The sequence below is a fragment of the Macrobrachium nipponense genome, chromosome 12, assembly GCF_015104395.2.
Source record: "Macrobrachium nipponense isolate FS-2020 chromosome 12, ASM1510439v2, whole genome shotgun sequence".
In the NCBI taxonomy this organism is placed as follows: Eukaryota; Metazoa; Arthropoda; class Malacostraca; order Decapoda; family Palaemonidae; genus Macrobrachium; species Macrobrachium nipponense.
The window spans coordinates 1,013,516-1,026,015 of NC_087205.1; the positions used below are offsets into that span (position 1 = coordinate 1,013,516).

The 12,500-nt window shown below is 35.2% G+C and overlaps 1 pseudogene; it reads right to left on the reverse strand.

Annotated features, from left to right (window-relative positions):
• The window catches only part of LOC135225094 (uncharacterized), a 76,610-nt pseudogene that overhangs the window by 24,982 nt on the left and 39,128 nt on the right, over window positions 1–12,500 (reverse strand).

The following is a 12,500-nucleotide window of genomic DNA, read 5'->3' on the forward strand; positions in this document are numbered from 1 at the left end:
AGGCCACTGAGGCTAGAGGGCTGCAATTTGGTATGTTTGATGATTGGAGGGTGGATGATCAGCATATCAATTTGCAGCCCTCTAACCTCAGTGTTTGTTAAGGTCTGAGGGTGGAAATAGACAAAGGCAGCACAATAGTTTTTCAAAAAACTAAAACGATGTATTTGTAGATGGAGCCGTATAACATTTATATACATTATCTAAAAAATAAAAAATTGCTGTAATAATTATTAAATTGCTTTTAAGCGCTCACGACCCTAATATCTTATTCCCCTTATTTTCAAAAGTTAGAAACCTGTAGCTTTTAGCTTTATGCCAAACCGGTAAAATTCACTTTGGGAAAATAGCTTCCAGTATACTTCAGAATTCACTGAATGCCAAACTTCCTCCATTTTGCCACTGAAAAATCAGTCAATCAATAGAAATTGAATAACTGTATCACGATAATTTGGAACACGATGAATATATAGATAAAGGCAAAATCCACCAAGGAAACCGCTGCGAGGCCTCTAGAAGTCGAAAGGCCTCGCATTGGTCACTTCATTGTTTCACTTCCCTTTTCTGGATTTTGCCTTTCTTTGTCAATAGAACGTGAATACTTTTGACAGCATAATTACCACCATTAACTTCTCTTAACAGAATATTATTTTAGGAGAATCAAATCTCAAAATCTATACGATTTATTATGATACGAAATAGTTGATTTAAAATAATTGAAAAAAAATTGAAAACTCTATTGCAAATTGCTGTTTACGAAAGTTCTATTTCGCTTACTTACCTCTGCATTTAAATTCTCTTTATCGCATTCGTTTCATCTTTCCGTTTATTCACATCCACTATTATAGGGACCGGTGTAACGACGTGCTAGTTGTGGGGGTTGGGGGGAGGGTGGTTAAATGTGATGATACCTACATTGTTTAACCAATCAGAATTAAAATATAATGCTGGGCAATTCTCTATGAGACCCTTTCATAAATAAGTGAACGTGGAATATAAGTCAGATATCTTCATCATTGTCGTTTATTGTTCGTCTTCTCTGCCCAAGATTTAGTCATTATTGTTATGGAATGGCGTTATTGAAACGAGAGAGAGAGAGAGAGAGAGAGAGAGAGAGAGAGAGGTTAATAAGATGACTTATAGAAACAGTTCCATTATTCAAGTACTTATGGAGAGAAAGAGAGAAAAATTTCATTACTCAAATACTAAGAGAGAGAGAGAGAGAGAGAGAGAGAGAGAGAAAAGGGGTTTAACAAGAAGACTTATAGAAACAGTTTCATTATCCAGATACATACGTGGAGAGGGAGAGAGAGAGAGAGAGAGAGATTCCAAGAATTTACTAGAGAGAGAGAGAGAGAGAGAGAGAGAGAGAGAGAGAGAGAGAGTCCCACCAATCCATATTAGAGTCAGTCGTGCTAATTCGTAGATGGGGTTTGGAATCGACGACGTCAGGAGGTCCAGCTTCGTAATTGGATGCGAGGAGTCATTCCGAATTCGATTACTGACCCTCCGCACAGGGGTCGCTGGAATTATGATGACGAGTGAGTGACCTCGCGTCTTAACTCGCTCGGCGAGGTACCCAGGGAGTGTTGGGCGAGTGAATTTTTTTAAGAACAATGTGATGGTTAGTTGGTGGAATTCTAAGTGAGGGGGAATTGTTCCGTAAGTAAGACACAAAAGAATAGTTTCAGCAGTTGTCTTGGGGATTTAATGGAGGAAATTGAGGATAAACGTTCCCAGGAAGGATGGTGGGAATTGAAGGGTAAACGTTACTAGGAATTATGGTGGGAATGAAGGGCAAACGTTCCTAGGAATTATAGTGGGAATGAAGGGCAAACGTTCCTAGGAATTATAGTGGGAATGAAGGGCAAACGTTTCTAGGAATTATGGTGGGAATGAAGGGCAAAAGCTTCTAGGAATTATGGTGGGAATTGAATGGCAAACGTTTCTAGGAATTATGATGGGAATGAAGGGCAACGTTTCTAGGAATTATGGTGGGGGAATGAAACGGCAAAAAAAAATCCCTAAGGGAATTATGGTGGGAATTGAAGGGCAAGGTTTTCTTTGGGAATTATGGTGGGAATGAAGGGCACAAATTCCTAGGAATCATGGTGGGAATGAAAGGCAAAAGATCCTAGGAATTTTAGCGGGAATGAAGGGCAAAAATTCTTAGGAATTATGGCGGGAATGAAGGGGCAAAACATTCCTAGGAATTATGGTGGGAATGAAGGGTAAGGGGAAAAAAACATTTCTAGAATTATGGTGGGAAAGAAGGGGGCAAAAGGTTTCTGGGATTTATGGTGGCGGGGGAATGAACGGGCAACGTTTCCAGGAATTATGGTGGGGAATGAAAGGCAAAAATTCCTAGGAATTATGGCGGGAATGAAGGGCAAACATTCCTAGGAATTATGGTGGGAATGAAGGGTAAACATTTCTAGGAATTATGGTGGGAATGAAGGGCAAAGGTTTCTGGGATTTATGGTGGGAATGAAGGGCAACGTTTCCAGGAATTATGGTGGGAATGAAAGGCAAAGGTTCCTAGGAAATATGGTGGGAATGAAGGGCAAAATTGCCTAGGGATTATGGTGGGAATGAAGGGAAGAAGGTGCTAGGAACTATGGTGGGAATGAAGGGCGAAAATTCCTGGGAATCATGGTGGGAAGGAATTGAAGGGCAAACCTTTCCAGGATAGTGATGGAGATGAATGATAAAACGATTCCTATTATAACCGATCCTCCTGGAAATTTAAAACCAATTCCTCCTTGACGCGTGAAAATTCAGAGCATTTTCCAGCGTTCGTAATTCATGCTAATGACTTTTATGTACATTTTTATGTATTATTATTATTATTATTATTATTATTATTATTATTATTATTACACCGTATTTCATGTGATAATGGGTCTATATCAATTAGCCATTAACTGTGACTAGTCTTGATATCAATTGTCTCTTTCTGCCAAAAATATTTCCAGTATCGATGTCCACTTTTTGGACACGATCCTGTCTGTCGCGCTGACTGACCACCTCAGGCCGTCAGAGATAAGAACTCAGAAAAGAGAGAGAGAGAGAGAGAGAGAGAGAGAGAGCGGGCGATATCCTTTAAGGAAACTGCCCATCTTACTCACTGTTGAGGTAGATAGGAAGTGAATGATTTTTTGTTATAAAACTGGGTACTCTCAGAGAGAGAGAGAGAGAGAGAGAGAGAACTGAGAGAGGAGATGGAATGAGAGAGAGAGAGAGAGAAAATCACTTTCTATACAAGAGTTCCTTTAAGGTATTGTTCCCTATACTCAGTGTTACGGTAGACTTGAAATAGTTGATTGACTTTTAATACGAACTAGAGAGAGAGAGAGAGAGAGAGAGAGAGAGAAGAGAGACAGGGCGAGAACAGAGAGAGAGAGAGAGAGAGGCTCTATAGATAAGAGTCTCTTTTAAAGTTCTGTCAGATCCCTCTTCAAAAATGGAGTCATTGATTTGCTGTCTCTGTACCATCTGGGAAACGACTGAGGAATTGACAATGAAAGGTATTGCTGACAGTTTTAAATAATCCTGTTTCTATTCTTTGTTTTTCTCTCGTGAATATTCCTCAATTTGACCTTTAATCATTCGCGGTACTGTCAGGATCTTATCTTTTCCTGATGACTTGAAGACATTGATGGGATTCGATTATAAATACATGTTATCTTTTAATCATGACTCTACGACATAGATGGATTCCTTTTGTGTGTGTGTATATATTATAAGATATATATATATATATATATATATATATTATATAGTATATATATATATACTACTACTTGATAAGGGTGGTAGTTAGTCCACCGAAAATGTAGCCTTTAGCTTTACACCAGTGTTTTAATGGTCTTTTATACTTGAGACGTATCCTGTTTTAACAGAAGGAATTTATTTACACACACACATACACACACACAGATATATATATATATATATATATATATATATATATATATATATATATATATATATAAAAAGATATATATATATATATATATATATAGTATATATATATATATATATGAATATATATATATATATATATATATATATATATATATATATTATATATATATATATATATAGATACATATACATATATACACATATATATATACTAATATATATAATATATATATATATATATATATATATATATATATATATATATATATATATATATATATATATATATACAGAGAGAGAGAGAGAGAGAGAGAGAGAGAGAGAGAGAGAGAGAGAGAGAGTCGATATTTTCAATGCAGAATAAACTATAAGAAATAATAAAGTTTGATTACGTATGGATATATAGTCAGTTGAGATCAATTCAAAAATCAAATGAGAGATAAGAATGGGCGAAGTATGTATATATGTATACTATCTACATACATACTTCAAGTATGTTGAGGGAAATGCGTGTTTTTACACATACAAAAACGTTCATCATCATGTGACCAAAAGATCCATCCTTCTATTCTCTCTCTCGTCAGAATCCGAGGAGACATCTCGTCTATTTGGGGAGGGGGGAACCATACTGAACACACTTCAGGTTTTTACAATGTTTTATTTCGTCATCGTCCTTAGAAGTGTGAAGAAGTTGGGGAAGTGTTGAGGACGTCACTTCGGGCTCCTGAAGTGTGTCCTCGTGCAACCCACGTCAAAAAAAGTAAAAAAAAAAAAAAAAAAAAAAAAAAAACTTCTTCACTTCATTTATAACTTTTTTTTCCTTACACTTTTTTTTTATTTATCAATGGAAAAATTAAGGTTAACCATCATTAGACCATTCCTTTTTCCACCTATTTTAGGATATTTATCACTTTGGGAAAGCTGTTTTACCAGTTTATCAAAACATGAACGGTTTATGTATATTTTGTATCACTATCAAAACCATATTTTATACACTCTGCGTTTGACAAGTTTTTCCACAGCACTCAGAATACCTGCTTGTGATCACTTGCAGCGAATAGTTGGTTTATTCAAATGAAAAACTACTTAGGATATTACATCGTATCAATATAAATAATGAACCTTCATATATATGATATACTCTATCACAAACCTTCAAGATAACCTGTTGAGACTTATATTCATAATTTTACATTTCAGCAAACCGTATGCACCGTAGCCATATATATATTTGTTCTGTACATTAACAATATGAATAAGCAAGTTGACATTTCCCGTAATACTATGTTTGTCTGTAATATACATCATATTTAAACGAAAAGACATCTTATGTACAAGAAATTGTCAAACTAACGTCAATATCGAGACATGCATTTGATACCAGGTTATCAAATATCACATTCATCATTTCACCTTGAAAAGCTCACTTTCACCAAAGCCCTCTCAGTTGCCTAGTTTACATTTCGCTAATGCAGACACGTAATAAAAGATAAAAGAGATAAGATGCGGTATTTTCTAACATTCATGAATTACCTGTTGCGAAATAAAGTATTATATACAGTAGGAGTATCAAGTGCCATCTGATTTTCCACACAGATGATCGCAAGGCAGAAAAAGGTGAAAGTGGTATTTATATATATATTTTTTTTTTGGTGAATACAAATCTATTACGTTGCTAATGAATTAAAATGTAAATTGGTTTCCCCTAAAAAAAAAAAAAGTGTTTGGGAAAGGCTTCAATCGTTATATTTAAAAAAAATTTTTATTTGCATTATATTAAAAGAGATCAAAGTGAAAATATTCCTGCTGACTGAGCAGTATTATCAATGCACTTGCTAAAGTATTGAAGAGTTCAGGAATTCAGTTTAAATATGAATATATAAAGGAAGGTTCTTATTTCTGTTTTCATGACCATAAAATCATTTCTGAAGAAAAAACCATTGAAATTTAGATCAATATACTTCAACCAGTTACTCCTCTTTGGAATGGCAGAAAATACTATTACAAAATAACGGGAAAGGAGATCTTTATAAAAAAAGGGTAATATGTATCAACCTTGATTGCATTTTAATTCAATAAAGTATCACAGAAAAATGTTGATTTTTAACAGGGCCAGAGAGCTGAAATAACCATTATGTTATGACATACTTCAAGATTAATGATATGACAGAGAATCACTTTAGAATGACAATAGAAACTTTCCTTTATGATAAGGAATATGAAAGCTAATAGAATAAGTTTCAACGTCATGAATAAAGAGAGAATAATAAATTGATTCTATTATAAATAAAATTATATATAATTTATAAATGAAAATATACAGTATCCATTTACCTTGCTATATAAGAGAGAGAGAGAGAGAGAGAGAGAGAGGAGAGAGGAGAGAGAGAGAGAGAGAGAGAGAGAGAGAGAGAGATACTCACGATTTGTCACCAGGTGAATAACTAACATAGGCATACAATATATACATAAATTGATAAAATCTCTCAAACTTATGACTTTTATACTTTTGAATATAGGGTGTAATCTTTCATTATTTTCTTTAAGTATTTTTTCTTGACTAGTTCTACACAAGCAAAGAAACACTTGGCTTGGGCGATGGTGTCCTATCAAATAAACACGCAACATTCAACTAATTTTGATACATATTCTACTAGCGAGACAACACTTTGTTTATCATAACTTCACTAAATGTATTTGAGTTAGTATCTCTACATAAACCTTTGAACAAAAATAACTAATTTATATATATATATATATATATATATATATATATATATATATATATATATATATATATATATATATATATATATATATATATCTTGTTGTCTGTCAATTTCACACAAGATTCGATAAACTCATCTATCCTTTCCACATTTGTGTGAATGCATGTGTTGTTGCTCTCTGTGTGAGGGTCTGAAAGCTGCAGAGACTTCCACCTGGCAAGAACCTCGGTACGTGAGCAGAAGCCAGCGGTCCGCAACAGGGCTTGAAAAGTTCCGTAAAGGTGTCGCGGAATTGCTGGCTCATGGCACAATACAAGAGGAAGTTTATAGCACTGTTGAATAGCACCAGCATGTCCATGATCTTCCCCAGCTTCTGGTAGCAGGGCAAGAAGCCGGAGTGTGGAATGACCGTGACCCGGAGCCCCAGGATCCCTTGGGGAACCTCGGAGGCCAGAAAGAGGAACAATATGGCCAGCAGCATTTTGGTCACTCGGTACCTGCTCTCCGCGTCTCCGCCCCTGCCGGAGGAGGCGGTTCTCTTCATGAGCGCAGCCTCCTAGCGCCCCAGCCCTGAGCAGCTCTTGAATCAAGGCCATGGACAGCCCCGTCAGAGCCGCGCAGGGCAGGAGCTTCAGCAGCACCTGCTAAACCCAGAAGTTGATACTCTTTATAAGGCTGTTGTGGGCCTTCGCCAGCTCACTAAAGCCTATGATGTAGAGCACGTGGCCCTGGTGATTAAAGACGCTGATGGTGATGTTGAGATAATTCGGAATGTTGCAGATAACTGATCAAAAGAAGGCAGCAACGATGGCCATTTGAGAGCGTTGCATGGAGCACCAAGTCGTGTTGTTCTGGGGGAAGGCGATGGCGATGTACCACCACACAGCCAGGGTCACCGTGAGCCAGATTGAGATGGTGTGGAAGACCTGAGCGAAGTGGGCTTGGAATAGCACGAAAGCTGCCCAGCCCCAGGAGTACTGGGACTCCAAGGACCTCCCCTGCCATACTTATTGGTGCATCTTGTAGGGGATGTATTCCACCATGACCAGGAGGTCTGTGACGGCCAGGCCAGTGAGGATGGCGTTGGTGGGAGACACCATAGACCTTCTGGTGAGGACGATCATGTTGATGACGTTGGCCAGAGATCCGAAGATGCACACGACCAGGGACATGCACCCGTGGACAGCCTGGTAGCTGTGGCGGAAGTTGTCCCATCCGGGGGTGCTGCAGTAGCTTTCCTGTTGTAAAAAAAAGTTATATAATTATTGTCAGGTGATGCAGATTCCTATTAGCAATAAAGTACTTTTATAAGCAAGAATTAAATTTTAATATGGTTCAAGTACTTTTATTGGCAAGAATTATATTTTAATATGGTTCAAGTACTTTTATAGGAAAGAATTAGATTTTAATATGATTCAAGAGCTTTTATAAGCAAGAATTATATTTTGATATGGTTTTATGCAGAAACAATTAAAATGAAATATTTAGAAACTAGTTTTTGCAGTTCAGTTTCCCAAGCTCCATTTCTAGCACCATAATTGGTTTTTAAATCGCAATTACTATAGTATATAAATTTCAATTTGAGACACGACATTTTCATATATTGTTATCTTATATCCTATGCTAAGATAAAGAAGTACTTCATTTGATTTAAATGAATGAAATGAAGAGTGAATGTAGCAAAATAGCAAATGTATACAAGTTTAAATTATGGTTAAGAACATGTTCTCAGGGAGAGTGGAGTATATCATGTTTTCAATGAAGTATTAACCGGTGATGGTGACGAAAACTTGCATGGTCTGATGAAATAGTATGAAAGTTTCTGATAGAGAGAATGTAAAATGGAATGTCTGCACAAGTAATATTATGAAAATAAATTGCAGTCAGGATAATGGGTTAATATTAGTGTAAAAGACAGAAGGCTAGGAATGGTAGTTGTACTTAGGTCTAGATTCTATCCAATTCTATATGAATATTGGTTTTCAGAAGGCTAGGAATGGTAGATGTACTTAGGTCTAGATTCTATCCAATTCTATATGAATATATGGTTTTTAGGATGGTAATAATAATAACTATTTTAATAATAATAATAATAATAATAATAATAATAATAATAATAATAATAATAATAATAATAATAATAATAATAATAACTATTTTTAATGATAATAATAATAACTACTTTTGATATTCTTCATTAAAAGACAACAGCAGCCTCAATTCTAAAGTGACCATATAAATGTTAAACTTTTTGAATAATAATAATAATAATAATAATAATAATAATAATAATAATAATAATAATAATAATAATAATAACCCTAATAATAATAATCTTCATTATGGAGACAACAACAGCCTCAGTGCCAAAACAAACTTATTCACATCAAAGACAAACAATTGCCAGGAAGAGCGTTCCAAGTCTGATGCTTTCTAACAAGTTATGTTATGGTCTGTAATTCCTTTTACCAGTTGTTGTTATTGCCAACGTTCTGGGAAGTCTAATAATGCTCCCACTTGTACGAACGTTTTTAGTGTACAGCTCATCAGGAACAGTTGCTTTCTCTCTCTCTCTCTCTCTCTCTCTCTCTCTCTCTCTCTCTCTCTCTCTCTCTCTCTCTCTCTCTGTTTGATGTGGATATACAGGCAATGGTATTGCATTATTACACGAATATATATATATATATATATATATATATATATATATATATAATATATATATATATATATATATATATATATATATATATATATATGTGTGTGTGTATATTTATATATGTATATTTATATACGTATATATATATACTATATATGTGTGGCTATATATATATAGGAGCGTTGAGGGACATAACCCTATGGCATTAGGGGATATAATACTGGGTAGGCTAGCACCTTCATCCCTGAGGACTATTGAAGAGATCTTAAGTGAACATGAATATGTATATCCTTTTGGACGAGGAGAGGGTTATATTCAGGACCCCTGAGGGTATAACCCATGACATAGGAGGATATAAAACAGGAGAGAATATGGACCAGTAAGAATACTATAAAAAACTTTCAGAATGAGGAGAAAGACGCCAAAATGATTTTGGAAAAGGGGAGAAAGGTCAAACAGATAATAAAAACTTTCTTGATGTTGACAAGAAGAAAAATTGAAAAAAGAAGGAATGTCAAACTGACATATAAAAAAAACAGCAAAAACTTTTACCAGATTGAGAATCGAGGAGAAAAAGTCCTCCCCTTCAAAAGCTCCTGAAGAGGTGGAGCCTCCAACTGAAGAGCTTCCAGACATGATCTCGAGTGTTGTGGCTTTCGAGGGAGAGGGAAATGAAAGAGGAAATAGGAAAGCTTAAGAAGAAGGATTCTGCGAAGAAAAGGGATGGGAGGAATGGTTAAGCGTCGGGTGGATGGCTGTTCGAGTACCTTAATACGAAGCAAGACTTTGAGTGAAACAGATGAGGAATTAAAATTTTGAAAAGTAAAGACTTAGTAGTAGTAAGAATAAAACAGAAGGTAAAATATGGGATGCTTACTTCATCGAGCACCATAATACGAGGCAGACTTTGAGTGGAACAGATGGAAACTAAATTAATAAAGAAAATGCAAAAACTTAACAAGAATTTTTCGAACTAAGAATAACAGAACAGAAGGTAAAATATGGGATGGCTACTTCTTCGAGCACCATAATACGAGGCAATATTTGAGTGGAACAGATGAGAAACTTTGCGGAAATGATTGATAAAAAAGAATATAAAAAAGAAATGAAGTTTCTTTTGGAAGTTAAGTCGTTCCAGGGAATGGAAAGTGAAGTCTCCTGAAGCGGAGATTCTTTGGCCAAATGATGTTAAGGATTGTTAAGAAATTCACAATTCCGTTTAGGTCCTTAAAGTACCCAGAACATTTTATTACTGACGCAATTAGCCGAGCTATAGAGAAGTTTTACATTGATCAAGAGAATAAGGAAATGAAAGTCAAGAAACGTGTATCATTGCCCTTCACGATGTAATCTCAAAAGTAGGTGATTATATAAATAAGCACCAAAAAAGACATAGAAATAGTTTATACTTACAAAAACACTTTGGCAAAAGCTCTTACAAAGAATAATAACAGTACCAAGAGAAATAACGGTGTTTACAAGGTTCCTTGTCAGGATTGCAGTGGTTGTTACTACGGTGGGAAAGTGGTAGGGGATTAGAGGTCAAGATTAAGGAACACAGAAGGGCCTATGATCTTCATGCACAGGGCAGCGCTTTGGTGGCTCACAGTTTTAATTTCAGACCACAGGATTAATTGGGATGGTGCACAAATTATTTTTAAAAGCGACGATTCTCACGTGAGAAGACTAGTTGAAGGCGCCGCTATAAAACATGGGAATATCTTTTGAGGATAACAAGTCGTTTACCAATGAAGACCCTTTTATAAACAGTTTCATTGCCAGGCAAAAATACTTAAAAGAATTTAATTTTAAAACCGACGTTGACCATGTGAACCCTGATGCTCTGCTTCCTCTTCCCCCTCTCTCTCCAGATAGCCGACGTCCCAGCGGATGTTTCCGGCTATGGCACCTATGCAGTGCAAGCAGGAGCAACTTCGCAGGTTCGGAGACCGAGGAGGTTGGCGCAACTGCCTGTTGAGATTTGGATTACGTAAAACACGAACCAGCACTTCGACGATGGGCTGTTATTATTTTCTCGCCCCGCCCACCTTTTTAGATGCTCTCGGATAGAAACCACCCTCTTCATTACATTTTAACGTCACACTGATGAGGAAACACCGTTCAAGTGTTCGAAAGTCTTTGTTTTATATTTTTACATAGAAATATATATATAATTGTGGATATTTTTTAAACGATGTTAAGGATCTTATCATGGAGAAGAAGGGGAATCACAATGAGAAGAAAGGATCCTAAATTGTTTAGGATGAAATGGGTATGTACGGACGTATATTATATTAGATATACATTATTATAGGTATATAAGTACGGGGGACGATATATATATATAATATATATATCATATATATATATATATATATATATATATATATACACACACACACACACACACACACACACACACACTGTGGACAATGTCTCATTAAAAGACGAAAGCGCTCAGTACGAATTTCTGCCTATTATTTTTCCTGTGGTATTCGCTTATATCATGAAGTCACGTGCTGCCTCTGTGATTTTTTAAGCATATATATATATGTGTGTGTATAATATATATATACATATATTATATATGTGTGTGTGGTATAATATATATATACATCATTATTATATATATAAATATATATATATATATATATATATATTTATATATATATATATATATATATAATATATAATATGTGTGTGTTGTGTGTGTGTGTGTGTGTGTGTGTGTGTATAATATATATATACATATATGTGCACACACATATATATATATAATATATATATATATATATATATATATATATATATATATATATATATATATATATATATATTATATAAATATCCCAGTTTCCCAGAGGTGTAAACACTCCCAAACCATAACAAAAGTACCAGTTATATTTTGCATTAGATTCACATGTAGTTTTCCACATAGTGTCAAATCCTCCCTAGATTCTAAATGCTCTTACAGAGGTGACATTTGCTTCGTTTCTTTTAGAAAAAAAAGAATAAACGGATTTGCAAGAGAGAAAAAAAATGAAATGAAAGAGGGAAAACTGTCAAATGGGCAGAGCCCTAATCCGATTTCGAAGTCATCCCCGGAAAAACTTTTCAGAGATTTGAGTTGGTAAGAAAAAAGAAAAAAGTATTTTTACAGGTTTTGTACAAAGGCAAATAGGTTTGGAGAG